This window comes from Alosa alosa, chromosome 10, assembly GCF_017589495.1.
Source record: "Alosa alosa isolate M-15738 ecotype Scorff River chromosome 10, AALO_Geno_1.1, whole genome shotgun sequence".
NCBI lineage: Eukaryota > Metazoa > Chordata > Actinopteri > Clupeiformes > Clupeidae > Alosa > Alosa alosa.
In genome coordinates, this window is record NC_063198.1 from 26443094 (window position 1) to 26449093 (window position 6000).

Genomic DNA, 6000 nt, shown 5'->3' on the forward strand with positions numbered 1-6000 from the left:
AACCCCAACCATTAGGCACGGCTGAGGTGCCCTTGAGCAAGGCACCTAACCCCGCACTGCTCCCCGAGCGCCGCTGTTGATGCAGGCAGCTCACTGCGCCAAGATTAGTGTGTGCTTCACCTCACTGTGTGTACACTGTGTGCTGTGTGTGTTTCACTAATTCACGGATTGGGATAAATGCAGAGATCAAAAGAGTATATATACTTATACTTATACAGAGGGTGTGGCTGTCCTCTATCGGCAATTTACCATTGCAGTTTGTGCAATTGTGAAAGCCAGGCATGGTAAGAGAGGAGTAATACTACTAAGTTACAATGAACTTAACAGCCACATGCAATGGTACCAGGCGTGGTACAGCAACACAAACACAGTGATATCAGTGTGCACTTATCTGCAATGAGCACAGATGCAGTGGTACCAGACGTGGTACCAACAACTCTCTCACCGTGGTACCAAGGGAAGAGGAGAAAGAGACTTCTCCGCATAGTCTGTCTGCCTCTTCACCACCTCCATGTCTTGAACTGTCTGTCCACTAGCCACTTTTTACCACTGTCTTCTGCCTCACTGTTTGCGTGCTTTATTAGCACATATGCACAACCCCTCCCTCCATGCCACAGCCGAACTGTGACCACACTTATACCTTTCTTAATATACCGTATATATATATAGATATATACACTTTATTCTTGCACTGTTGCACTGTTTGACTTACTCATTTGCATCATCACCATGACACTCATTCATGCAGAGCACCTTACCTTACCTTATGCACAGAGAACCACAGGCTCAGTCCCTGCTTCAGTCATTGCAAGCGCACCTGATTGATTAATCACCCACTATGTGGATACTGTTTTTTAGAATTGATTTAGATTAAGTGTTATTTAGTATAATTTGTATTTTAGTATATTTAGTATATTCTTTATCTTCTACAGTCCTTATTGCTTAGTTGTGTTTTTTATATTATATACTTTTAATTACCTTTTCTGCTGTTAGTGAATGTGTGTGTGTGTTGTCTGTATGCTACTGTGACCTTGAATTTCCCCTAGGGATCAATAAAGTATCCATCTATCTATCTATCTATCTATCTATCTATCTATCTATCTATCTATCTATCTATCTAGTTGGGCAGCCGTGGCCTACTGGTTAGCACTTCGGACCTGTAATCGGAGGGTTGCCGGTTTGAACCCCGACCAGTAGGCACAGCTGAAGTGCCCTTGAGCAAGGCACCAGTCTGGTACCAGGGCTGGTATCAGTGACCACAAGACACAGATATTGAGCCTGTAGCTGCCTATGTGAGCTATAGCCAGAATATTTTCCTCTAGATAAGCTCCATACCTCCCCTACAACTGTAAACACTTGTCTATTATACTCCTACAGTATATAACTCGTACAACCTAGCAAGCTAATATCAACATCAAGTAGTATGCCAACCTACACAATCACTGGCGAGTGACTCACTCAATAGAGTAAGAGTCGCGGACAAATGGGGAGATAAAGGCTGTTTTCTTATTAATAGTAGCTGCAGCTACCTCAAGAAAATAGTAAGCACAGTAATCCTAGCTAGTGTGATAGCCTGGAAAGGGGTAATTTACCATCTTAATTTACCAGACAAAGTCAGTAGGCACTTCTCACTAACTGAATCATAGCAATGTCTTACCTTATCAGATCGCGTGAGGGATTAAAGAGGACAACTGTGTGCCGCGCTCTGGCTTATATTTGGTGACGCGACACACTCACGTGGGTAATGTTTTGATATAAATCTTCCTCAGAATTCTCGCGCATGCGTGGATTATAGTCCAGCCTTCTGGGCTAGCCGTCTGGCAGCCTTTCTTGAGTGAAACAGAACTACCTTCAAATAGCCTAGCAGAAAGCTTTTTATATAATACCCACATCCGAGTTTATGAGATTTGCAGATTATCACTTTTTTTATTTGCATTTTACACAACCTCCCAACTTTTTCCGATTTGGGGTTGTATAACAGACAGCAGAACCACATTTACCACAGACATCTGCACTCTTTAGTATAGTATTTGACCTCAATGTTGCCATTGGATGCATGTCTAAGGACAGGAAATGACTAGGCCTACAGTAGCCTTGAAATCTAGACGCGCCCCTAGCGGCTGCCAGGGATAGTCTAGCAACTCTCCGTTCGCTTGTGAGCTCCAGAAATCGAAACTTAATCAGGCCATTGAAATCGTGTATAGAGTCGTTAGGTGGGCTTAACATAATGTAACGATTTGATAGAGATACACACAGTTGGCCAATCAAAAGGTTTATTAGCTGAGAACGAGAGCAGGGACACAGACACAGAAAACAATACACAAGGGGCAGGTCAAGTACACACACACACTACACATACAGGGGAGGACGCAGCCCCCCACACAAAAAGGATCACACACGAGGGAGAACTAAAAGGGAAACATGTCACAATAAAGACGCTAACTTTAGACTTATAACTTAGGAGAAATACAGACATAAACCCCCAAATGTTCGCTCCCGCATCCCAGCATGCCCTGCGTGGGAGAACGCTATGCAATGTCTTGTGCGCTGACATTACAATAATGATTGATGGCAGAGTTGCAACGGTTTGGCTTGAATTCCCTGCTACTTGAAAACAAATAAGATGGATGTTGCTGCTGGCGAACAGTGTGACACGAGTTAAGCTTTTATTATGTTGGCAAACGTTTGAACTAGCCAACTAGCTCCGCTGGTGGGAAACACATGGTACTCATAGCGCTGCCGCTGTCCTGTTGCGTGCAGAGGGAATTTGAAAGACAACTGATTATCCCGCCCCTCGGACTGAGCACTGCGTACGGTGAGTGCCCAGACCCTACATTTTTATAATGTGGGTCTGGCTCGCTAGCCTGGCATTAAAATGTAGGGTCTGGGCACTCACCGTTCGCAGTGCTCAGTCACATGTCCTAAACCCCAACCCTAACCCTAACCTTAACCCATGCCTAACCCTACTGCCTTCCAGGCAGCGCTGCCTTGAAGACAACGTTGGGGGCATAAAACCACAAGAAACTAGTACCGGGACTGTATAATCAGTGACTTAGAGCATTGTTTGCTGACGACACAACTCTGGTGGGTCTCATCACCAATGGCGACGAGACTCAATACAGGTTGGAGGTCGACCTTCTGACCACGTGGTGCAGGGACAACAACCTCCTGCTGAACGTCAGCAAGACCAAGGAGATTGTTGTTGACTTCCGGAGAGGTCACACCCAACACCTGCCACTGACCATCGACGGTGCTGTGGTGGAGAGAGTGAGCAGCACCAAATTCCTGGGGTGCACATCAGTGAAGACCTCTCCTGACCACCAACACTGCATCACTGGTGAAGAAAGCTCAGCCGCCTGTACTTCCTAATGAAACTCAGGCGAAAGCAAGTGCTCCACCAGCCATCATGACCACATTCTACCGAGGCACCATTGAGAGCATCCCTCTAGCTGTATCGCTGTGTGGGGCGGAAGCTGCACTGAATACAACAGGAAAGCCCTGCAGCATAGTGAACACAGCTGGAAGGATTATTGGTGCTTCACTCCCCCTCCCTGAAGGACATTTACACCTCCCACCTCACACCAAGTATAGGACCACAATTGTGAGTGATGCAAGTCACCCCGCCACAATTTGTTTGATCAACTGCCCTCTGGGAAGAGGTACAGAAGCCTGCGCCCCGCACCACCAGACTCACCAACAGCTTCATACACCAGGCTGTTAGGATGCTGAACTCTCTCCCCCCTCTCCCCCCTCCACCCTCAGCTACATAACATCCTGGACTTTGGACCCACAATGGCTGCCTTGCACTACTCCACTTGCACTACTCCACTTGCACTTTGCAACTTGTTGTCCTGAAAACACTTCTGAACACACTTCTGCTGCTCTTACATAACTTGCACCACTATGCCACTTGCATACTTAGGTCAAACAGAACTACCTCAGCCATTTATTGGCCTGATTTTTGCACTATTATATTGACTGTCTACTGTATGCACAATTGCACAATTTCAACTCAAATTTTGCTGCTCTTATTTTCTTCATTGTACGTGCCTTCTTATTTTTACTTTTTATATTGTTTACTTGAATGTTATGTTTGTCTGTGGACCTAATTGGTAAAATATGTCATGTCTCCACTGTAGGATAGTAGGAAACGTAATTTCGATCTCTTTGTATGTCTTGACATGTGAAGAAACTGACAATAAAGCAGACTTTGACTTTGACTTGACTTTGATTGTTCTCTCTGGGTATTTGGCTTCTCCAATCAAATACAGCCATCTTGTTAATTGCTGTTTGGACTGTGAATTTAGAACTTGCATGTAGATACTTTCAACAAAGCTCAGGTTCTTCAGCAGGATATACCTTTTTATTTTTCTCTGAGGTGAATCTCATTGTTTTAATTGTCTGGGATTTTTCATTGTTTAGTTGCCACAGACGGCTTCATATCAGACCTTTTAAAGTCAAGGTGAATCTGATCAGACATCATGCAGCATTCTCTCTGTTTTCAAACACCATTTTTGGGTCAAACAACCTTGCCAAAATGTATAACACACACAGATTCGCTAAGTCAAATCATTTACAGGTCCCCCTGTATTTTCCTTGATGAGGATTCAGATGTAAGCAAGGTATAGTTTTAACTAAGGGTGACATCATCGTCAAGTCTAAGTTTCTGAGAAATGTGTGTTTAACCACAGTTAAGGTGTGTGTGATAATTTGGGTGTTGGGTCTTTTTGCGAGCTGTTACTTCCCTATTCTTTGAAAACCACTTATAGTCTGACAGCTTTGTTTAATCCCTCTTAGTGAATAGTCAGTTTTTAGGATTTCTGAAGAATTTCATTTTAATTTCATCTGTTGTCCCACTCTTTGAAGTAATCTTACTAAATACAGATATTTGTGTTCAAATCAGAAAACCGGCAACATATACTTTAATGAGAATTATAAAATTATTTAATACATGGCTACTCCTAAAAAGATAGAATTAACTGAATGTGTGAACTACTGCATAAACACACTAAAGTGAACCATTGTATAATGAACAATGAAACAATGCTCACTGCTATTTTTTCTGGCTGGTATGTTTAATCTTTTGTGTTTTCTGAGTTGATTTCTGCAGTAGTATGAGCGCTTTACTTCTCATGCTAAACATCAGTGATATACAGTGCATACGGAAAGTGCGTCAGCGCTTCACTTTTACCACATTTTGTTATGTTACAGCCTTATTCCAAAATTAATTAAATAGATTTTTTCCCCCTCAAAATTCTACACATATCCAATAATGACAACTTAAAAAAGATTTTTGCAAATGTATTAAAAATAAAAAATGAAAATATAATGTACATAAGTATTCACAGCCTTTGCTCTATACTTTGTTGTGGCACCTTTGGCAGCAATTACAGCCTCAAGTCTTTTGGAATATGAAGCCACACATTTCATATGAAGCCACACGTTTCATATTCCACACTGACATACTGCTGCACTGTGTGGCACTCCAGCTGCACAGCAGCCGAAAGAAAGGACCTGCAGTGGGTTGGCAAGGCAGCTGAGAGGATCATTGTTTCCCCCCTACCAAACCTGAGTGAATTATACTCAAGCCGTCTTCTCACACGGGCCACAAACATCAGACAGGACACCTCACAGCCCGAACACTCCCTGTTCACCCCCCTCCCCTCAGGCAGACTGAGAACCCCCAGCACACGCACAAATAGACTCCGGAACAGCTTCTTCCCCAGAGCTGTGAACATATTACAGAAATCATACACACATTCACACATCCAATCATAAAAACACACACACACCCCTCAGTGCAATCTGACTGAGTCCAATAACTGCTGTTTACTGTTTCTATCTATTTATTGAGAACATGGAATTAATGTGTATATGCAAGATGAATGTGTGTGAGATGTGCTTGGGTGAGAATGTGCTGGTGTATGTGTGTATATAATATACCCCAGTGTATTATATACTGTATACTGTATATTATATATATTTGTTTTAATCTTTTTA